We start from the raw sequence: 25111 nt of genomic DNA on the forward strand, positions 1-25111 counted from the left end.
GGAGTAGAAGGCACTATTTTATGGTGCTTCTCCTCCTATCTCTCTGGTTCTTCACAGTCAGTATTAGTGGGGGAGGTGGGCAGAGGTCCACCCCGCAGCCCTTAATTTGTGGGGTGCCACATGAAGTCACTGGGTGAGACCATCCAAAGGCATGGGGTGAAATATCATCAGTACGCTGATGATACCCAGCTATACATCTCCATCCTATGCCAATTCAGTGAAGTGGTGATTTTTTAAGATCAACCCAGACAAGACCCTTGGCTATGGGCATTTCTTCCTAAAGACTATTCTATCTGTCCATCCATCATTCTCTCTCTCTCTCTCTCTGTGGAATTTTGATCCCCTCAGATATGATACACCTGAGCCTTGTTCTATGCCGGGCATACTCAGACTGGAAATGCTCACAACACTTCTTTAACAAACTTTATTCACAGCATATTTTAAAATAAAACACATCATTGCATACCAAGGCAGCTTTGTTTGGGTCTCTGTAATATGGCATTCCAAGCTGGGGCCTCTGAGGAATTGCTCTGGGAACTGCACCAAAGGCTAAATCATTGCAGTCCCAGCTAGAGAAGACCTCAGTACATCACTTAGCACTAGCAGCTTAACAAAAGTCCAGGCAGCTTGCAGCATTTCAGGCAAGAGTCTTTCAGAGCAGAAAGCTGAGATTTATGAGATGATCCATCAGAGAACCCAGGAACCAACCACCATGATGAATATTTATCTATTCGACTTCTATGCTGCTCAATCCCGAAGGACTCAGAATAGTTGGAACCCCATAACCAATTACCCAGACTCCCACTCTTTTATATCCCTTGTGACAAATCAGCAACTCTAGAATCAAACAGTACAGATTACTTCCTTTTCCTGTACGATTTCTCCTGTCTGCTCTGAAATCTTCTAACTCTAGAATCTAACAATCGTTCATTGTCTCCAATAACCCACATTCATTCCATTACAATCATAGATGCGGACGGAGCAAGATGCCAATGCTCAAGGACCCCAAGTCTGCTGACAGAGGTGAGTTTTTTAAAACCTTACAAAAGGCCAGGAGGATGGGAGCAACACAAAGCTCTGGGGGAAGTTGATTCCAAAAGGCTGGAGCTGCCAAGAGAAGGCTTTACCCCTAGGTCTCGCCAGATGACATTGCTTGGCTGATGGGACCTGGAGAAGGCCAACTTTGTAGGATCTGACTGGTCCCACAGAGTTGGAAATTCTTTTGAAACACTCGATAGCAAAGAGAAAGGGGAAAGTCACATTTATTAAAAAGCTAGTAGACTATTTCCATCATCCAAAGAATAAAGTTGAAATAACGGAGAAACAGAGAAACCCCCCCCCCCAAATGTTCTTTAGTTTTAAATTGTCCAATGCTTGTAAAATATTAACTGTCATTTTAGGGATCCACCTACACAAAATGTACTTTATTATTTTATTTTGACATTAGATATTCTTTTGTATTCAAATCTGGTCTTAGGAAAATAATGTAGCATTTGGGGAAAAAGATGAAACTCAGCAATCCAGCATTGGAGGTCAAAATGGAGAAGATCTGTACAGCCACCATATATTTTCCTTTGGTGCTCAGGTAGGTGGGCACAAAGGCTATCCAAACACTGCAAAAGACCAGCATGCTGAAGGTGATCAACTTGGCTTCATTGAAGGCCCCAGGTAAATTCCTGGCCATAAAAGCCACCATAAAGCAGATGGCAGACAGGAAGCCCATATAGCTGAGGGCACAGTAAAAAATGGCGATGGATCCTTCATTGCATTGTTGGATAATTTCTCCAGGCTGAGAGTGCAGATCAGACTCGGGAAATGGGGGAGAAGTGCCAAGCCAGCTGCTGCATATGACTATTTGGACACCAGAACAAGAAAGGACAATAGAGTTGGCCAAGCTCTTCCCCAGCCATTTCTGAACTTTATTCCCTGGTTTAGTGGCCAAGAAAACCAATACTACCATGATTGTTTTGGCAAAGACAGAAGAAATGGCAACTGAGAAGATGATGTTGAAGGTTATCTGTCGGAGAAGACAGGTGGCTCTCCTTGGCTGTCCAATAAACAGGAAGGAGGTGAAGAAGGAAAACAGGAGGGTGATGAGGAGGATGTAGGAGAGATCTCGATTGTTGGCTTTGACAATTGGAGTGTCTTGGAATTTAATGAAGATTACTAAGACAAAGCCTGTGAGGAAAGAGAGGAAGAACGCAAATAAAGCCAAGATGATCCCCAAATTCTCTTGATAGGATAGGAAGGTTTTAATCTTGGGAATGCAGTGATCTCGAAGGATGTTTGGATGTTGATCTTCTGGACATTTGGTACATTTTCCTGCATCTATAAGAAGTAAAAGTAAGATTTCTCATATCACATATTTTAATGTATTGGGAAACAGGAATAGCCTGAATGATTGCATGTAAAGGAAAGCAATCTACAATGAAAAAGAAATGGGGACTATCCTCCATTGCTCACATAGAGGATGAATTTACATATGCTGAGTGTTGTGATTAGCTCTGGCCCAGCTCCTGCCCCAAGGACTGTAGGGAGACATCCACATTTTGCAGACCTGTTTTGCCCCCCGGTGGAATCTGCTGATGAAGGCTCCTCTGACCAAGAAGACATGAGTGACAGGGAGGAGGAGAGTGTGGCAGACAGCTCAGAAGGAGATCAATTATCTAGCTCCTCCTTGGATTCAGAACAAGAGTTAATGATACAGCCACGAATGCGGAGAGTGATGCATAGGCAACAACAACTGAGAGATTATTATCAAATAAAATGAGGCCACCTGTGGTTGGGTGGGGCTGTGGTAATTAGTGAGGTTGCTATAAATAGCAGCCTGTGGGTTTGGCAATTGTGGAGGATTATCTGATCGTTGTGTTTCGTGACTGCTTTACTGACTTTGACCTTTTGTGCGCTGATTTCCCCCCACTTTGAAACCAAACCAGAGCAAAGTGTGTTTCACTTTGTGAAAGAAGAAGGACTGTGAATTGCCTCACAGCTGCAAGCTAAGTATCACAGAACTGATAAGGGACTTGTACAAATTACCAGTTTGTTTGGAGATGAGTGCTCTTTGCTATACCAAAAGAGGGCTTAGTTTAAGTGACTTTTCATTATAAAGAACATGGTTTTGAATTTTCAAATGTGTGTGTGTCTGAAATTTGTACCTGTGAATTTTCGGGAGGATTCTACAAGAGAGCCTGACAGAACACATGGAGTTTATGTTAATTTAACTGCCTTATCCAGAACAGCTGAGTATGTTTAACTTGTTTTCAGAAATAGCAATAGCACTTATATACCACTCAGCAGTGCTTTACAACACTCTAAGCAGTTTACAATGTGAGTATGTTACCCTCAACAATCTGGGTCATTATTTTACTGATCTTGAAAGGATATGTTGGAAGAAATCTCCTTGGTTCATTCCCCAGCTGGGAAGCACCCGCGCTGAGAAGAAGTTGACACTGAAGGAAGCTGCCAGAAAGCAGAAGGCAAGAAAAAGTATTGACAGAACTTAAGTACTCCTGTCTAGCCAGGATATTGGGGAGATAAACCCATGCCTTTTAATACTTGATTTTCCTTTGAAGCTCCTTCAGTTTGATGGGTTTTGATATGCCTCTAACTGAAGTGATTGCTTTGGCCTTTTGTTTTCATGCTTTATTGGGTTCAAGGTATTTTGGTCTTTTTTCTATCCTGGGGTTAATTCTGTCAGGGAAGCAGGAAAGAAGGTGTTCTGATGTGCTTTAATGAGTTATTTTTAGCCTGATTTCACTTATCTTGATGGCCCTATTCAAGTGTCTCAAGGCTGCTTTTTGTGGCCAGGTTTCATTATTCTTTTTAACAGCAGTTAATGGCTTTTGGCAGCATAACCATAATTTCAATTAGCCTATAGTGGCTGTTCTTTCAGTTGGAACTTTCTTAAAGGCGAAGGACTGTTTGAAGTTATTGATACTGCTTTTGTGGCTCCTGGCACTGTTACTTTGGGGTGTGCTTCCCTCAGATGTAAGGCTAAATTAACCTTGATTTGCTCAGGATTGAATTTCTGGATGTGGGCAGAGTTAGCCTGCAATACTGCATTCTAAACACTGTGCCACCACAATGAGCAAAGAATAAGAATTCTAGACTCAAGAAACAAATCAAAAGATGTCTTTTCATGGACTCATATTTATGTTGTAAAGCTAGGGAACAAATCACTTTTTCAAGAAACCAAAACTGTCAATTCAATCATAAGACCATTATGTACCTTGGGTGATGAAGATAAAGGATAGGAAGGAAACAAAACTATCATCTCGATTACTAAACTTTTAGAAGACCAAATAATGCTGACAAGATGTGAGAAGATTCCCAGAGGGGAACTGGGGCGCCACAAAGTCCCTGAGGGGAACGATGTCTTCAAAGGGACTTAGGGCAGCCCAGCCGCATGGGGTCACTCACGAATGCGAATCCTAGAAAGAAAACTTGGACACATTTCTCTCCGGGTGAAATGACACAGTATTGAGCTGTGCACGCCCTTTTATTGGGGGAATATGCAAATTGGGAGTGATTATACGTACATGTCAAGTGATATACAAACATCCAATAACATAACTCTAAGATATGATACAGCTTCCAAGTCCTTCCCATCTCCATATGGCACGTAACTAGTTTCTATTGAACAAATGTCTCTCATGGCCAATTTCCTGGGCCCCTTTGTTGTTAATACAGCTATCTCCTGTTTACCACAAAGCAAGGTCTTTTTATCACAGCCTTCATCCTGTTTACATTCTTGTTATTCAAGGAGAGTTACTTTGAGCCGCTTTATGGCCAGTCACTTCCTAAGCAGATTTTACCAGAAAAGCAGACTTATCTTATGTGGTTTTTACGTTCAGTCCTATTCTGGCTAATGAAGTCGGAGTGTATGAGACATTTATGTCAGAAGTCCAGATATCAAATCCTATCCTAACATTATGCTTTGGCAGCTACAGGGAACCAAGAATTTGAAACCAGAAGACAGTTTGATAAACTCCATAAAATTAATATCTCAGCAAGAACTTGTGTTCATCAAACTAGTTTATTACTGCAGTATCAGGACCTTATACAGAAAATGTCTAGAATGTCTCTTCTTCCTGAAGTCTTACCCACCTTCCTGGGTGGAGATGGTTCCTTCTGCACAAGGAAGACAGTCATAGCAGCAAATGGGTTCTCCTTCCCGGGCCACTTTCACAAATCCAGGATGACAGCTTTCTACACATTTGGAAGGAGGTAGGGGCTGAGGAGAGAGAGAGAAAATACATTTTGTTAGTACAAGGTTCATGGTTGTTAGGGATTGCCATTGTAAACTGCATGTTGTACACTTGTACCAAACTTGTACTTAAAGAGTTAATGTGTACTCAAAGAGTTAACTTGTACTTGAAGAGTTCATATTCAAGGCTGTTTTGTCACTTCCTCATTGAAGCTATAAAAGCTTATTATTCTGCTCAGTCATTTCCTTTTCACTTTGCATGAGAGAGGGGGAGTTGTGTTTATGCTTCATGCGTATCTTCTTGTATAAGCTTCGTGCTTATTATTTATATTGTATTTTGCTTTGTGCTTCTAATCTTGTAATTGCTCAGTGCTTATTATCCTGTATTTGCTTTGTGCTTATTCTTGATTGTTTATATTTTGTTTATATGTAAATAATACTTATTTAACTAAGTCTGTGTCTTGGCTTTATCACACATCCACGCTCTGTTAAAATTCTCTGCTCGGTGTATGTTGAAGGTCTCATAGCTTAGCTAAACCGAGACATGCCAACACATTTATTTCATGAAAGGAGACAAAGGAGGAAAAGGACATAGCAATCTGAAATTCAAGACTGAGTTTTGCTTGGTTTGAAGGCTATAACAACACTGAAGCTCATTCAACAAATTCAGGTGGATGTTGCTTCTAGGTTATCCTCATTTTTTGGACACTACAAGTTTTAGATTCAGATTCTACATTTACATGCACTTAATTACTCAAGGAAAAATAGAATAGATATTTTTCTTTGGTATGATTAATCCTGTTGCCCATGAATCAACTCTAACTACATTTGACAGGACAAACAAACAAACAAACAAACAAACAAACAAATGTAATAATAAATACTAATAAATAATTTAGTGGGACTAATAAACACAAAGAACGGTTATAGGAATTGGGTATATCTAGTCTAATAAAAAGAAGGACTAGGGAGACATAATAGCACTATTCAAATACTGTATCTCCTATAAAGACAAAGAGTCAAACTATGTTTCGTTTTTAAAAAAAATATTTATTTTTTTCAAATATAACATGGGTATTTTAAACAAAAAAATGGAAAAAGAGGTAAGATATTTAGTTATACACATATTAACAGCTGCCAGGATAGCATATGCCCAATAATGGAAAATAGATAAATCACCAGAAGAAAATATAGTCATTTAAAAAATATTGGACGGTGCGGAAATGGACAGATTATCCAAAAAATTAGAGGGAAAGGAAGATTCAGATTATTATAAAATATGGGCAAAATTCTACAACTGGTTAAAGGAAAGAACAGCGAAGAATTAAATAAAAATTCAAGCAAAGCAACACGTCAAATAAAAGAATTAAAGAACCAATGTTATGTAAAAGAAGCAAAATTCTCTGATTAAACACTCAAAAAAAAAAAAAGTGGGGAAACTCTCGTTTCCCAAATGTTATATGCATATGTTTTGTGTATATCTTTTTTTTTCTTTCTGTTATATTTGAGTCAAACTATTTTTCAAAGCACCGAAAGGAAAAATGAGAAACAACGATTGGAAACCAATCAAGGAGAGAAGCAACCTGGAATTAAGGAGAATCTTCCTAACAATGAGGACAATAAACCAGTGGAACAGTTTGCCTCCAGAAGTTGTGAATGCTCCATCACTGAAAGCTTTTTCAAAAAGAGTCTGGACAACTATTTGTCTGAAATGATACAGTTTCCTGCTTGAGAAGCAGGTCATGTTAGAAGCAGGGATGGTTTTCACTTACCTTCCATACCAGTTCACAAATGTGAGCATGTGTGCACACACAGATACTTTATTTGAACATGACACTTCTGCATATGCACAAATCCTTCTGCACATGTACTTTACTTACTCATGAGTAAGGCATGCGCCTGACCTCAAAAATGTGTTCAAATAGGAAAGCGTCCACAATTTCCACTACCAGTTCAGGCAAACTGGTCTGAACCAGCTGAATACAACCTCTGGCTAGAAAGCCTTTTAGCACTATTATTCTATGCTCTAATTATAATGAATACATAAGGGTATATTTCTTATGGAAAGTTAGACAATTAAACACAGAATTGTCATGTACAAATTGATAACATTCAAAATCAGTTCCTGCCCAAAGAATGCAATATAGTTGATAAGAGCTTCAATGAGTCTGTCATCTGCCCCTCTATAACTGTCTGGTTTGGTGCTGCAACCCAACAGGACCGACACAGACTTCAGAGGATAATCAGAACTGCAGAAAAAGTAATTGCTGCCAACCTGCCTTCCATTGAGGACCTGTATACTGTATACTGCACGAGTCAAAAAGAGGGCGGGGAAAATATTTACTGACCCCTCACATCCTGGACACAAATTGTTTCAACTACTACCCTCAAAACATCGCTATAGAGCACTGCACACCAAGAAAACTAGACACAAGAATAGTTTTTTTCTGAACGCCATCACTCTACTAAAGAAATAATTCCCTCAACACTGTCAGACTTCTTGCACTTCTATTTTACTAGTTTTTCTCATCATTGCTATCACCCATTTCCTCCCATGTTGACTGTATGACTGTAACTTGTTGCTTATATCCTAAGATTTTTATTAATATTGCTTCCTCATTGCTTATTTGACCCCTATGACAATCATTAAGTGTCGTACCACATGATTCTTGACAAAAGTATATTTTATTTTATGTACGCTGAGAGCATATGCACCAAGACAAATTCCTTGTGTGTCCAATCACACTTGGCCAATAAAAAATTCTATTCTATTCTATGAGCATGAAGTAAACATATTCCCACCTTCAAACCTTCCATCTCAGAGGATAAATTTGGATTGATCATAAATGTGAAATCCTTTGATCCGTGTCTTTCTAGACTTCCAAATTTCACTTTGTTAATAGAGGTTTTGGAGAAAATCACCCAGTGTATAAGGTCCAGGTCTGATGCCAGGTCTCCATTTTCTTTCAAATAAACTCCTTCTATGGAATTATTGTAAAACTGAGAATTTTGAAGGAAGGAATGAAGCTGGCATAGAAGAGAGAATGGTTATTTTTAGAATGGATTCCCAATATTCTATGGTTAGACCATCCTCATTTATTCGGGATATGAACAGATGATCTTGCTGTCTATATACCAAATGAAGATAATCAGATTAATTTTCCAAGTGGAATGAAGCCCCCAAAAGAACTTTGTGTCCATATGCTGCAGAAATATCTGAAAAGCTCAGGAGAATTTTCAACCATTACAATATACTTTAAACGCCAAAATACTTTAAGACAAAAGATCTCAGAAACAGTGCTAATGTTGGAAGGAACCTAAATCAGTCTAATTCAGATGTATTCATGTACATGGCAAGAAAAATGAATCTTGCAAGTTTACCAGACAGATGGCATAGGGAATAAAGCTGTTACATAATTACTATTACTATTACTATTTATTAGATTTGCATGCCGCCCCTATCGGGGCGGCTCACAACAATAACAAAGACAATGTAAGAACAAATCTAATAATTTAAAAAACACTAAAAACCCCATTATTAAAAGCAAGCATACACACAAACATACCATATATAAACTGTATAGGCCCGAGGGAGATGTCTCAGTTTCCCCGTGCCTGACGGCAGAGATGGGTCTTAAGAACTTTACGAAAGGCAAGGAGGGTGGGGGCAGTTCTGATCTCTGGGGGGAGCTGGTTCCAGAGGGTCGGGGCTGCCACAGAGAAGGCTCTTCTCCTGGGTCCCGCCAAACAACATTGTTTAGTCGACGGGACCCGGAGAAGGCCAACTCTGTGGGACCTAATCGGTCGCTGGGATTCGTGCGGCAGAAGTAGTCCTGCTTGAAATACTTTGGAACATCCTCCCAGAGGGGAGCAACAGAAACAGACCATAAAGTGTATTTGTGAGAGATTTCTAACAATGATTTGAGCTTCCAGTGCATAGCCCTTATAATGAACGTCTTGGATGACAGGAAGTGAGCTTCCTATAATTTTCTCCACTGTCCTCACCACTCTCTGTATGGACTTTCTATCTGAGGCACTGCTAACACCAAATCAAACCAGTGATGCAGTTTGTTAAAACATTCTCAATCATGCCTCTGTAAAAAGTGGCCAGGACAGAAGGAGAAAGATTTGCTCTCCTCATTCAATGCAAGAAATAGAAACACTGGTTTGCATATTTTACTCAGAATATGTATGGAGAGATGAGTTCAAATTATTGATTATTTGCACCCCCAATACTGTTGACCACCTCTACCTTTCTTGGTAAATGGAGTTAAGGATCATTCTTATTGGAGGCTCAAACTGAGGCAGGTATGACACCTCATTTCCATAACCATGAGCTACAAATATTCTCTTTTATTGTATAATCGATTGATAAAGAAAGAAAGAAAGAAAGAAAGAAAGAAAGAGAAAGGCATTCAAACGAGAGATGAGATGGAAAGTTGGAATCCTTTAATATGTCTTTGAATTTAATTTTTTTTATATTTTCAGGCTATGAACCTAGTTTTTCCATGTGTAAAACTGATTCTTATCTGCAGAAGAGCGATGTGCAGTAGAAAAGAAATACCTGCCAAGCCTTTAGCCTTGGAGACTCTGAATTCTTCTCACCTTTGATTCGCACCCTCTTAGATCTGGATAAATAGGTTGCATGTAAGGCCCAGGCTACAGCCCAGACTGTGCTGTAAATGTAATAATTATCCAGAGACAGGATCTGATCTATCTCCTGCAGGGACACAATCTTCATGTCTTCTCTCTCTCTGCACCGTTTCCAAACTTTCACAGAAAAGGCATCCATGATGTAGGAGCATATAAAAGATGTCTGTGCCAAGTAATGCATAGTGGGGTAAAAATTCATAAATCCCCTGCATTTTTCCATGTGGTTCCACTTCATCAGAAAGGAAAAAATGCTATGAAGGAATTGAACGGGAAAGTCATCGTGTGCCAAGAAAATGGTAAAATCCCAGCGTATTGTTGTGATCAGGACTTTTCCTCTAACTGTCTCCTTTAAAGTTTCAAATACTAGTTGTATGATCTTTAGCCCTATATTGAATGAATAATCCTCAGCCCCATAAAGAAACACATTCACCTGTCTCCATTTTTTGTATGGCTCAATATCTATGGACACAAGATAGATTGTTTTGGAAAATGTTTGTGTTAAAACTGGACAAATGCCATTCCTTAGCAACATAGAAGTTAATATCCTCCTGAACCTCTCTCCCTGGTCAGTGTCTGGAGCCATCAGGCCAACCAAGGTCCACTTGAAATGGTGGAGCAGCTTGACCATCCCTGGGTACTGAAGTCCTTCTGCAGGGAGCATCGGGTAAAAGAAAGGAGAGTGAGTTTTATCACTCGAAGTTTGGGAAACCAAACTGTAGCTGATCTGAAAAGCAATGAAAGGTGTTTTTTATTATATGCCCATCACAACTAAAATTTAAAAAATAGAATTCTGGCTTGAATGAAAGAACAATTTGATTCCTAGCAAATGTTTATGAATTGATTTCACTGCTTTCAGCTACTTCGGTGGAGAATCTTTCAAACTAACAATCATAGAATTGGAAGAAAACTTGGAGATTTTCTAGTCCAACTCCCTGCTCAAGCAAGAGAGACTGTACCATTTTGGATACGTGGTTATATGCAATCTCTTCTTCAAAACTTTCAGTGATGGAGCATCTACAATCTCTGAAGGCAAGCCATTCCATTGATTAAATTGTTTTTACTGTCAAGAAATCTTTCTTTATTTCTAGATTGATCATCTCCTTGATTAGTTTCCATCCATTGCTTTTTGCCTGCCTGAAGGTGCACAGTCCAAGATAGAATCTCTTGGACTGTGTCCACAGTGGGAGGGAACATGTCTCTTCTAATCCTTCTCTCTGTTTTTATGTTGAGCCATCATCTTTAATGCCTATTATGTACAATACATGGTATCACTCTTTTGTTCACTTTTAATGACCTAGACAGACTAACACAGTGAGCCCACACCAACAAAATGATGTTTAACATCGACAAGAGCAAAGTCCTTCACCTAGGCAGAAAAAACCCTGGACACACATACAACCTGGGAGAAACCCCTCTTAGCAGTAGCGACTGCGAAAGAGACCTCGGAATCTTGGTGGACAATCAACTAAACATGAGCCAACAATGTGCAGCAGCAGCTAAAAAAGCTAACACAATCCTAAGCTGCATCAACAGGGGAATACACTCCAAGACCAGGGAAGTCTTAATACCACTCTACTACGCCCTGGTCCGACCACATCTGGAGTACTGTATTCATTTCTGGTCACCACACTTCAAAAGAGACATTGAAACTCTGGAGAAGGTGCAAAAAAGAGCAACCAAGATGATTAAGGGATTGGAAACCAAGACTTACAAAGAGAGACTGAGGGAACTGGGCATGGATAGCCTAGAGAAAAGGAGGGCCAGAGCGGACATGATAGCAGTCTACAAGTATACAAGGGGATGTCACAGAGAGGAGGGGATCACTTTATTCTTCAGGGCACCAGAGGGCCGGATGAGGAACAATGGCTGGAAGCTGACCAAGGAGAGATTCAACATGGAGATAAGGAGGAACTTCCTGACAGTCAGAGCAATCAACCAATGGAACAATCTACCACCGGACGTTGTGAACTCCAACACTCTGGACATTTTAAAGAGAAGATTTAACTGCCACTTGACTGGTGTGCTATAGGGTTCCTGCTTGGGCAGGGGGTTGAACTCGATGGCCTTCATGGTCCCTTTCAATAACAATAAATAAATAAATAACAATAAATAAATAAATAAATAAATAAATAATAGAGTGAATACTAAATGACTAAAAATTCTCTTCCCAGTACAGACACACCTGTGGGACTTTGTAGATTCCTAATAGGGTTGAAATTTGGATAGAAATATCTATTTCAGTCCCTTCGAGAAGAGCCACTACATTTCTTTGCCTTCCACAGCTGTAGTTGGGAACATTGGCTTCCCCGTCTGAGAGTAGGTCTACCAAAGCATCCGAAGTAATTTGTGCACTGAAATATTGTTCATAAATATTGTAACCCAGAGTGATGTTGGGCAACAGATTGGAATCCTTGTTGATCTCCTGGACAGCAAAAAGGAAGGAGAGCCTTTTCCAATAGTCTGGATATGCACTCCTGCAAATAGGAACATATTAGAATACAATAAATCAAAAGCATTTTATTTCGCCTTTTTTATTATAAAATGCATAATCAACTCAGGTCCATTCTTTTTGAACGAATTGCAATATTTTTTTTAAAAAAATACTTTAAAAAAAATAAACTGTTTTAATAAAAGTCATCGGATCAGTTTCAGACATTATATCAGTTGCCTTCTGCAATACTTACCAGTTCGAAATTTGATCAAATGGAACAGACGTTGCATTCAGAAATTGTGTAAGCTTCATCTCTGTAAGCTTTCAAAAATATTTAATATCTACATGAAACCGCTGGGTGAGATCATCCAAGGGCATGGGGTGAGGTATCATCAATATGCAGATGATACCCAGCTTTACACCTCCACCCCTTGTCCAGTCAGCGAAGCAGTGGAAGTGATGTGCCGGTGCCTGGAGGCTGTTGGGGTCTGGATGGGTGTCAACAGACTCAAACTCAACCCGGATAAGACGGAGTGGCTGTGGGTTTTGCCTCCCAAGGACAATTCCATCTGTCCGTCCATTACCCTGGGAGGGGGAATCACTAACCCCCTCAGAGAGGGTCCGCAACTTGGGCGTCCTCCTCGATCCACAGCTCACATTAGAGAAACATCTTTCAGCTATGGCGAGGGGGGCGTTTGCCCAGGTTCGCCTGGTGCACCAGTTGCGGCCCTATTTAGACCGGGAGTCACTGCTCACAGACACTCATGCCCTCGTCACCTTGAGGCTCGACTACTGTAATGCTCTCTATATGGGGCTACCTTTGAAAAGTGTTCGGAAACTTCAGATCGTGCAGAATGCAGCTGCGAGAGCTATCATGGGCTTTCCTAAATACGCCCCTGTCACACCAACACTCCGCAGTCTGCATTGGTTGCCGATCAGTTTCCGGTCACAATTCAAAGTGTTGGTTATGACGTATAAAGCCCTTCATGGCACCGGACCAGAATATGTCCGGGACCGCCTTCTGCCGCATGAATCCCAGCGACCAGTTAGGTCCCACAGAATTGGCCTTCTCTGGGTCCCGTCAACTAAACAATGTCATTTGGCAGGACCCAGGGGAAGAGCCTTCTCTGTGGCGGCCCCGACCCTTTGGAGCCAACTCCCCCCAGATATCAGAGTTGCCCCCACCCTCCTAGCCTTTCGTAAGCTCCTTAAAACCCACCTCTGTCATCAGGCATGGGGGAATTGACACTTTCCCTCCCACTAGGCTTATAAAATTTATGCATGGTATGCTAGTATGTATGATTGGTTTCTAAATTGGGGTTTTTAAATTAACTTAAATATTAGATTTGTTTATATTGTATTATTGTTGCTGTGAGCCGCGGAGAGAGATCTTTCCCCCAACTAACTTCAGATTGTGTCCCCTTGTTCTTGCATTCACTTTCCTATTAAAAACCTTATTTAACCCTTTAACATATTTAAATGTTTCGATCATGTCCCCCCCTTTCCCTTCTGTCCTCCAGACTATACAGATTGAGTTCATGAAGTCTTTCCTGATAAGTTTTATGCTTAAGACCTTCCACCATTCTTGTAGCCCGTCTTTGGACCCGTTCAATTTTGTCAATATCTTTTTGTAGGTGAGGTCTCCAGAACTGAACACAGTATTCCAAATGTGGTCTCACCAGCACTCTATATAGTGGGATCATAATCTTCCTTTGCCTGCGTCATACTCGTTTAGAAATTTCATGCTTTAACAAATTCCTGCCTGTGATTCCTTCATATTATCAGTAAATTTGGGTCCAGAAAAAAGAATAAGGAGATCATCTCATTTTCAATAATAGGGGAAAATATAGCATTCCTGCATTTTTGTTGTCCTTGTTGACCCCTTTATGGGGCAAGGGAGGGGTAGAAGGAAATACCCATCCTCTCTTCTCCATTGAGTGTCTAGCTCTACTTTGGTGATATCACAGAAAGCGAGAGGAGAGATCACAGAAGTAGGAAATCCAGAAATTTGTAGCTCCTAAGACTGGAAGATACTAAATGTACATTCACTTACCACAATAATTCATTGAAAGGAGTTGTGTTAAAACTTAATGGGTGAAACTTAGCCCTTGTTGCAGAATATATGCCATCAATGAAAACCTCTCCTGGCCTGTAATGATTCTTGGGGTTCACCCCTTCCTTCATCAGAGTCAGGAGACATTTAGCCTTCAGATTCATACAGACTCCTTGGGGCCATAGCAGCAGTAGAAGCAGCAACATGACTGAGCCTGCAGCCCTGTTCTTGCTTGGAGTAAAGTTTGAGAAGATTGAATAAGTTGTAGAAGTTCTCATCCAAAACAAAAGTGTCAAGGGCTTTTCTAATCAAGATAAGGTCCAGCTAAGTCTTCACAACCAAAGGGGAGATTCATGGCTACAGCCTTTGCCTACATTAAAAGGCTCCCCTTCTTTTTTCCCCAGAACCATTTATGCATTCACAACTTTCCAGTATCATGAAATCAGCCAATCAGGTTTTGTCTGGCATTGAGGGGAAAACATGTTGTTGGCATCTGTTGTCACTTTTTCTAAACTTTGCAGAGAAGCCTCTAGAGATTAAGCATCAAGACAACAAGTAAATCATTATGATTTGGAAAATTGTAAGGTGGAAAGACATTGCTTCTCTGAATTTTGAATGAGTCAAAGGGAGAAGTTATGGGGTTCAAAATTTGAAGATGAGCCATGGTAGTAAGACAGAAAAAGTTGGATTCAAACTTTTGTAAAAAAAATATATATATAATTAATATCAATAAATGCTTTAATATAGACATGAACAATTGCACATTAGTATGAAATTAGTTGGTCTTAATTTATAGTGGATGCTTGTCAAGTTAGACAAGCATCTGCTGAGATGGATAGTTGCTCATCTATTGAATGCAGAGACATTTAACAAAATAATAGAGTTGGAAGGGAATTTGGAGGTATCTTTGTCAAGCAGGCGGAGACTAGAGATAAATTCCTCCTTGTTTGGACCAGTTTGCCCAAATTAGTAGCGACCCACTGGTGATGTCACAATGACATCACTGAACAGGTTCAATCAGTGCTGATCCGTGGCCACAGCTGTCTTTTTTTTTAAAAAAAAATAATAATTAATTTTTAAAACATTTTTATTTATTTTTTCTTCTGAGCATGCTCAAAAGCTGAGTTTCTGGCACTATATATGTGGTTGCCATTTTGTTTTTAGCTCCCTCCTGTTTGGATTTTTTTGCCACTGCACAGGCAAATGCACCTGAAGCGTGCATACATATGTAGCACATGCACGTGCTCACGAAGTGCACCCATGTGGGACGGGAGGAAGTGAACCAGCATTGATTAAGTTGTTCCGCCCCAGGCGCCTGATGGATCCAGAAGGCTTTCAGAAGGCACTTGGGGCTCTTCCAGACGCACTCGTCCACAGTTCGGCAGAGTCTCTGGCTGAGGCCTGGAACAAGGCTGCAGCAGAGGCGCTTGACTGAATTGCGCCGCTGCAACCTCTCCGTGGCACTAGACCCCGCAGAGCTCCATGGTTCAACGAGGAGCTCCGGGAGTTGAAACGCCAGAAGAGACGTCTAGAGCAGTGTTTTTCAACCAGTGTGCCGTGGCACACTAGTGTGCCGCGAGACATGGTCAGGTGTGCCGCGAAGCTCAGAGAAAGAAAACAAGAGAGAGAGAAAGAAAGAAAGAAAGAAAGAAAGAGAAAGCAAGCAAGAGAGAAAAAGAACAAGAGAGAAAGCAAGCAAGAGAGAGAAAGAAAGAGAGAAAGAGAACAAGAAAGAAAGAAAGCAAGAGAGAGAGCAAGAGAAAGAAAGAAAGAAAGAAAGAGAGAGAGAGAGAGGGAAGGTGGGAGAGAGAAAGACATAGAGGGAGGTAGGGAGGGAGAGAGAAAAAGAGCAAAAAAGAGGAAAGAAGGAAGAGAGAAAGAAAGAGGGATGGAGAGAGAGAAAAAAAGAGGAAGGGAGAGAAAGAGGGAGAGAGAAATAGAGCGAAAGGGAGGAAGAGAGAGAATTTTTTTGTCCAATATTTTTTTAGCCCCCCCCCTCAATGTGCCCCATGGTTTTGTAAATGTAAAAAATGTGCCGCGCCTCAAAAAAGGTTGAAAATCACTGGTCTAGAGAAGCGATGGAGGAAGAGTAAGTCCGAATCCGATCGAACACTTGTAAGAGCTCATATTATGACTTACAAAGTGGCGCTCAAGGCGGCAAGATGCGTGTATCATGCCACCTTGATTGCATCAGCGGAATCCCACCCGGCCGCTCTGTTTAGGGTAACTTCTTAACCAGGGGGGAGTTGGGGAGCCCTTGCAGAGTAGTGCTGAGGATTTTAACACGTTTTTCGCTGATAAAATTGCTCGGATTCGAGCGGACCTCGACTCCAATTGTAAAACAGAGTCGACTGACAATGAGTCAGTTGAGGTGACTGGGGCTAAACTTCTTTGTCCATCTGTCTGGGAGGAGTTTGACTTGGTGACACCTAAGGAAGTGGACAGGGCCATTGGAGCTGTGTGTTCTGCCACCTGTCTACTGGATCCATGTCCCTCTTGGTTGGTTTCGGCCAGTCGAGAGGTGACGCGGAGCTGGGTCCGGGAGATTGTCAACGCTTCCTTTGGGAATGGGTCCTTTCCGGCCCCTTATAAGGAGGCACTTGTGCGCCCCCTCCTCAAGAAGCCTTTCCTGGACCCAGCTGTACTCAATAATTACCGCCCAGTCTCCAACCTTCCCTTTATGGGGAAGGTTGTCGAGAAGGTGGTGGCATTTCAGCTCCAGTGGTCTTTGGAAGAAGCTGATTATCTAGGTCCTCAACAGTCTGGATTCAGGCCCGGCTACAGCACGGAAACTGCTTTGGTCGCGTTGATGGATGATCTCTGGCGGGCCCAAGACAGGGGCTTGTCCTCTGTCCTGGTGCTTCTTGACCTCTCAGTGGCTTTCGATACCATTGACCATGATATCCTTCTGCACCGGCTGGAGGGGTTGGGAGTGGGAGGCACTGTTCTTCAGTGGTTCTCCTCATACCTCTCTGGTCAGTTGCAGTCGGTCTTAGTGGGGGGGTCAGAGGTCGACCTCTAGGTCTCTCCCTTGTGGGGTGCCTCAGGGGTCGGTCCTCTTCCCCCTACTATTTAATATCTACATGAAACCACTGTGTGAGATCATCCAAGGGCATGGGGTGAGGTATCATCAATACGCCGATGATACCCAGTTATACATCTGCACCCCATGTCCAGCCACCGAAGCAGTGGAAGTGATGTGCCGGTGCCTGGAGGATGTTGGGGCCTGGATGAGTGTCAACGAACTTAAGCTCAACTCAGACAAGACGGAGTGGCTGTGGGTCTTACCTGCCAAGGACAATTCCATCTGTCCGTCCATTACCCTAGGGGGAGAATCACTGGCCCCCTCAGAGAAGGTTTGCAACTTGGGCATCCTTCTCGACCCACAGCTCACATTAGAGAAACATCTTTCAGCTGTGGCGAGGGGGGCGTTTGCCCAGGTTCGCCTTGTGCCCCAGTTGCGACCCTACTTGGACCGGGAGTCACTGCTCACAGTCACTCATGCCCTCATCACCTCGAAACTCGACTACTGTAATGCTCTCTACATGGGGCTACCTTTGAAAAGTGTTCGGAAACTTCAGATCGTGCAGAATGCAGCTGCGAGAGCAATCATGGGCTTTCCCAAATATGCCCATGTTACACCAACACTCCGCAGTCTGCATTGGTTGCCGATCGGTTTCCGATCACAATTCAAAGTGTTGGTTATGACCTATAAAGCCCTTTATGGCACCGGATCAGATTATCTCAGGGACTGCCTTCTGCTGCACGAATCCCAGCGACCAGTTAGGTCCCACAGAGTGGATCTTCTCCGGGTCCCGTCAACTAAAGAATGTCGCTTGGCGGGACCCAGGGGAAGAGCCTTCTCTGTGGCGGCCCCGGCCCTCTGGAACCAACTCCCCCCAAAGATTAGAATTGCCCCCACCCTCCTTGCCTTTTGTAAGCTGCTTAAAACCCACCTCTGCCGTCAGGCATGGGGGAATTGAGACCCTCTTCCTCCTAGGCCTTTACAATTCTATGCATGGAATGTATGTATGTATGTATGTTTGGTTTTTTTATATTAATGGGTTTTTAATGGTTTCTAACATCAGACTACTATTGTACACTGCTTTATTGTTGCTGTTAGCCGCCCCGAGTCTCCGGAGAGGGGCGGCATACAAATCCAATAAATAAATAAATAAATAAATTGAGGTAAGTTGGAACCCACCCCCGTAGGAAACTCTATACTAGACAATGTTTCAGACAAATTTCTTTATTTCTTGTTTCAATTTAAGACTCTGGGCAAATAACAACAGTACATCCATCATAAAACGTAGAAATATAAAAAATATAAGAAAGAAGAAAGGAGAAAGAATAGTTGGAAAGACCCAGCTTGGGCTGGGAACCATATTGTGAAAGTGGGATGTGGGAAAATGGGCAGGTAGATATGGTGGGACAGGAGGCAGGAGGGTGCTTTGGCCACATTAGAGGTGGGAGGCTTATACAGAGTTGCACAAAGGAAAGTAGAAAGGTTGCTCAAGTCCACTTGATCATAAGAAGAAGGAAGGAAGAAGAAACCCATGGGTGGCGCGAGTCAGAGGGCAAACAGAAGTCCTTCTGGAGACCAGTGTAAGAACCTTTGACCACTACCTGGAGCATACCAAACCCTCAACAGAAAAAAATCCCCAAATGACAAATTTGATGAAGTACCTGTCCTTCTATTTCCTGTAAGTTTTAACTTGGTGATGATGCCCTGGGTGCTCCTCTCAGAGTGCATATAATTGTTTATAAGTCCCTTCCTGGCATAGGTCTGCGTGATTCGAAGGGCTGTAATGCTGGTGGCCTTTCAGATGGTTGCGAAGACCTGCTTAGCATTTTAGACCAAATATAGCATTTTTCGGCGTCTTCAGAGAGGGGCGGCATACAAATCTAATAAATTTCTATTGTTACATATTGCATAACATAATCAACTTAAAAATCCAATAATTGTTTCTTAATTAAAATATAATATTTAAGTATCAATCCACATATTCAATATAAACTTCTTTTATTCAAAAATCTTTAATGGATTGTTCCCATTTTCACTGCAAACCCAGTGTAATTATCATGCCCTATTCTATTTATATTTCAATGTAAACCCAGTGTAATCATCACTGCAAACCCAGTGTAATTATCTTCGCTAATCTATTTATATTTTTACTGTAAAACCAGTGTAATAATTTTCCCTAATCTATTTATATTTTTTCAGTGTAAACCCAGTGTAATCATCTTCCCTAATTTGCATTTGTATTTGCATTTGTATTTTTCAGTGTAGACTAAATCTCATCACTATATCATCTTTTCTCACATCATTTATTCGATTATTATTATAATACCTCATTATCATCAATAAAATCCTTATTTATAGTCTTTATATAAAATAATTTTAAAAATCTTTACTCTTTAATAAGATTTAAACCTTTTAAATTTTTTTATCTTTAATTCATCATAATCTGTATTCTTTATTTTCCAGCTATACTATTTAATTCATTCTCCATCTTCCTCTTTCCCTTCGTTGCTTTTCATTATTTCCCAAAATATAACAATATAGTGTAATGTAATAATGCAATATAATAACAGTATAGTTCAAGTTAACATTTATCATATATTCATCTCATCCTCAAAAAACAATTATCCTGCTCCATTTGTAAGTTTTTAAACTTTTTAAAATTTTATGTCTCAATTAATAATCATAATTACCATATTCTTTATTATTATTATTTATTTTTTATTAGATTTGTATGCCGCCCCTCTACGAAGACTCGGGGTGGCTCACAACAACAATAAAACAGTATACAATAAACTAATCTAATATTTAAAAAATATCTTAAAACCCATTATTTTAAAAAAGAAAGATATACAGCACAAAAATACCATACATAAAATATATAGGTCTGGGGGAGAAGTTTCAGTTCCCGCATGCCTGATGGCAGAGGTGGGTTTTAAGACGTTTGTGAAAGGCAAAAAGGGTGGGGGCAATTCTGATCTCCGGGGGGAGCTGGTTCCAGAGGGCCGGGGCCGCCACAGAGAAGGCTCTTCCCCTGGGTCCCGCCAGATGACATTGTTTAGTCAATGGGATCTGGAGAAGGCCAACTCTAACTGGTCGCAGGGATTCGTGTGGCAGAAGGCGGTCTTGGAGATATTCTGGTCCGATGCCATAAAGGGCTTTATAGGTCATAACCAACACTTTGAATTGTAACTGGAAACTGATCGGCAACCAATGCAGACTGCGGAGTGTTGGTGTTACATGGGCATACGATAAGAGTCGGTGTGGCGCAGCAGGTAGAGTGCTGTACTGCAGGCCACTGAAGCTGACTTGTAGATCTGAAGGTCAGTGGTTCAAATCTCATCACCGGCTCAAGGTTGACTCAGCCTTCCATCCTTCTGAGGTGGGTAAAATGAGGACCCGGATTGTGGGGGCAATAGCCTAACTTTGTTACAAAAAGTGCTATTGCTAACATGTTGTAAGCCGCCCTGAGTCTAAGGAGAAGGGCGGCATAAAATTTGAATAAATAAATAAATAAATAAATAAATAAATAAATACCTAAGGAAGCCCATGATTGCTCTCACAGCTGCATTTTGCACGATCTGAAGTTTCCAAACACTTTTCAAAGGTAGCCCCATGTAGAGAGCATTACAGTAGTCGAGCCTTGAGATGATGAGGGCATGAGTGACTGTGAGCAGTGACTCCTGGTCCAAATAGGACCGCAACTTGTGCACCAGGCGAACCTGGGCAAACACCCCCCTCGCAACAGCTGAAAGATAGTTCTCTAGTGTGAGCTGTGGATTGAGGAGGACACCTAAGTTGCGGACCCTCTCTGAGGGGGTCAATAGTTCCTCCCCAGGGTGATGGATGGACAGATGGAATTGTCCTTGGGAGGCAACACCCACAGCCATTCCATCTTATCAGGGTTGAGTTTGAGTCTGTTGACACCCATCCAGACTCCAACAGCCTCCAGGCACCGGCACATCACTTCCACTGCTTCATTGACTGGACATGGGGTGGAGATGTAAAGCTGTGTATCATCAGCGTACTGATGATACCTCACCCCATGCCCTTGGATGATCTCACCCAGTGGTTTCATGTAGATATTAAATAGCAGGGGGGAGAGGACTGACCCCTGAGGCACCCTACAAGGGAGAAGCCTAGAAGTCGACCTCTGACTTCCCACTAACACCGACTGTGACCGACTGGAGAGGTAGGAAGAGAACCACCGAGGAACAGTGCTTCCTACTCCCAACCCCTCCAGTCGACGTAGAAGGATACCATGGACGATGGTATAAAAAGCCTCTGAGAGGTCAAGAAGTACAGGAATAGAGGATAAACCCTTATCCCGGGCCTGCCAGAGATCATCCATCAACGTGACCAAAGCAGTTTCCATGCTGTAGCCGGGCCTGAATCCTGACTGCTGAGGTCCTAGATAATCAGCTTCTTCCAAGGACCGCTAAAGCTGGAGCGCCACCACCTTCTCAACAACCTTCCCCATAAAGGGAAGGTTGGAGTCTGGACGATAGTTGTTGGGAATGGCTGGGTCCAGGGAAGGGCTCTTGAGGAGGGGGCACACAAGTGCTTCCTTGTAGGGATCTGGAAAGGATCCCCTCCCCAAAGAAGCATTGACAATCTTCTGGACCCAGCTCCGTGTCTTTTCCCTGCTGGCCGAAACCAGCCAGCAGGGGCACGGATCCAGTAAGCAGTTGGCAGAACTCACAGCTCCAATGGCCTTGTCCACTTCAACAGGTGTCACTAGATCAAACTCTTCCCAGACAGATGGACAAGTATGAGCCCCAGTCACCTCGACTGACTCATTGTCAGTCGACTCTGTCATCCAATCGGAGTCGAGGTCCACCTGGATCCGAGCGACTTTATCAGCAAAAAATGTGTTAAAATCCTTGGCACTATTCTGCAACGGCTCCCCAATTCCCCACTGATTAAGAAGGGAGTGGGTCACCCTAAACAGAGCAGCCATGTGAGATTCTGTTGATGCAATCAAGGCGGCATCGTACACACATCTTGCCACCTTGTGCGCCACTTTGTAAGTCTTAATATGAGCTCTTACAAGTATTTGATCAGATTCGGACTTATTCTTCCTCCATTGCTTCTCTAGACATCTCTTCTGGCATTTCAAATCCCGGAGTTCCTCGTTGAACCATGGAGCTCTATGGGGTCTAGTGCTGCAGAGAGGTCGCAATGGCGTAATCCGGTCAAGTGCCTCCACTGCAGCCTTGTTTCAGGCCTCAGCAAGAGACTCTGAAAGCCCTCTGCATCCATCAGGTGTCTGGGGCGGAACCATGAACAGCTACAGAGCTTTTTAGGGTTTGCCAACTTTTATTGCCAGTTCATCCTGTCTTCTAATAATTAAGCATCTCACAAACCCCCCCACATCTGGGTTACCCAGTGTTATGAATGATTTAGTGTCAGCAGGCATTTGAGCACTTGAAATCCCTTTTTTCCAAGGAGCTAGTGCTTAAACATCCAGAACCAACTAAATCATTTGTAGTTCAAGCAGACACCAGTGATGTGATAGTGGCTGCTCTTGTCCTGCAGAAGAATGAGGAAAGGGTCTTATAACCATATGCATATATGTCATATTTGCCTTTCATTTGGCTGGTTTTTTATTCCCTTCAGAACCAGACAGCCAGAGTTTTAACAAGCATCCATTCATAGAAATTCTCTATGCTTAAAAATAAAGGAAAGACAAAGGGCTAATTAGTGTTTATTTAAAAGAAGCATATTTCTATCACACCCTGGGATCTTGGTTCATTGTATTATAACTATTAGATGATCAAATACTGTTACTCAAATTAACAAGTGATATTCTTGAGAAGTAGCTCCCTAATAGTTATTTTTTTCCTATTTATTTAATCATCAGATATTCTTTTGTATTCAGATGTGGCCTTAGCAGAATGATGTAGCACTTAGAGATGAAGATGCAGCCCAACAGGCCAGCGCTGGAGGCCAAGATGGAGAAAACCTGTACAGCCACCATGTACTTCCCCTTCGTGCTCAGATAGGTGGACACAAATGACACCCAAACAGTGCAGAAGACCAGCATGCTGAAGGTGACTTGGCTTCATTGAACACACCAGGAAGGTTCTGGACCAGGAAAGCTACCATGAAGCAGATAGCAGCCAGGAAGCCCATGCATCCGAGGGCAACATAAAACATGGCAACAGAGCCTGCATTGCATTGCAGAACTACTTCTTCAGATTGAGATTGTTTATCAGAAGTAGGAAATGGGGGAGACACTCCCAACCAGATGGAACAAATTATAACTTGAACAGTGGAAGAACAAAGGATGATGGAATTGGCTAAACTCTTTCCCAACCATCTTTTCACTCTGTTTCCTGGCTTTGTGGCCAGGAAGGCCAATACCACTGTGACTGTTTTGGCCAAGAGAGAAGACACCGCAACTGAGAAAATGATGCTGAAAGCCGTTTGTTGGAGAAAGCAAGTGGCTCTGGTGGGTTGGCCAATGAAACATAGAAACATAGAAACATAGAAGTCTGACGGCAGAAAAAGACCTCATGGTCCATCTAGTCTGCCCTTATACTATTTTCTGTATTTTATCTTAGGATGGATATATGTTTATCCCAGGCATGTTTAAATTCAGTTACTGTGGATTTATCTACCACATCTGCTGGAAGTTTGTTCCAAGGATCTACTACTCTTTCAGTAAAATAATATTTTCTCATGTTGCTTTTGAATTTCCCCCAACTAACTTCAGATTGTGTCCCCTTGTTCTTGTGTTCACTTTCCTATTAAAAACACTTCCCTCCTGGACCTTATTTAACCCTTTAATATATTTAAATGTTTCGATCATGTCCCCCCTTTTCCTTCTGTCCTCCAGACTATACAGATTGAGTTCATTAAGTCTTTTCTGATACGTTTTATGCTTAAGACCTTCCACCATTCTTGTAGCCCGTCTTTGGACCCGTTCAATTTTGTCAATATCTTTTTGTAGGTGAGGTCTCCAGAACTGAACACAGTATTCCAAATGTGGTCTCACCAGCATTCTATATAGTGGGATCATAATCTCCCTCTTCCTGCTTGTTATACCTCTAGCTATGCAGCCAAGCATCCTACTTGCTTTCCCTACCGCCTGACTGCACTGTTCACCCATTTTGAGACTGTCAGAAATCACTACCCCTAAATCCTTTTCTTTTGAAGTATTTGCCAACACTGAACTGCCAATACAATACTCAGATTGAGGATTCCTTTTCCCCAAGTGCATTATTTTACATTTGGAAACATTAAACTGCAGTTTCCATTGCTTAGACCATTTATCTAGTAAAGCTAAATCATTTACCATATTACAGACGCCTCCAGGAATATCAACCCTATTGCACACTTTAGAGTCATCGGCAAATACCCTACCAAACCTTCCCCTATGTCACTCACAAATATATTAAAAAGAATAGGACCCAGAACAGATCCTTGTGGCACACCGCTTGTAACCTGACTCTGCTCAGAATACTCGCCATTAACAATAACTCTCTGATGTCTACGCTTCAGCCAGCTGCAAATCCATTGAACTATCCAGGGATTAAGTCCAATCTTCACTAATTTATCTATCAGCTCTTTATGTGGAACCGTATCAAAGGCTTTGCTGAAGTCCAGGTAGGCAATATCCACGGCACCACCTTCATCCAACACCTTTGTGACATAGTCAAAGAAATCAATGAGATTAGTCTGACATGATTTGCCTTCAGTAAAGCCATGCTGATTTGGGTCTAATAAGTTATTGTTTTTTAG

General features: G+C 41.8%; 1 pseudogene; it reads right to left on the bottom strand.

The window, feature by feature from the left end:
• Positions 1 to 1408: 1408 nt before the first annotated feature.
• On the bottom strand, positions 1409 to 12602 carry LOC139159110 (vomeronasal type-2 receptor 26-like; annotated as a pseudogene).
• Between the last annotated feature and the right edge of the window lie 12509 nt (positions 12603 to 25111).

The sequence above is a fragment of the Erythrolamprus reginae genome, chromosome 2 (assembly GCF_031021105.1).
Source record: "Erythrolamprus reginae isolate rEryReg1 chromosome 2, rEryReg1.hap1, whole genome shotgun sequence".
In the NCBI taxonomy this organism is placed as follows: Eukaryota; Metazoa; Chordata; class Lepidosauria; order Squamata; family Dipsadidae; genus Erythrolamprus; species Erythrolamprus reginae.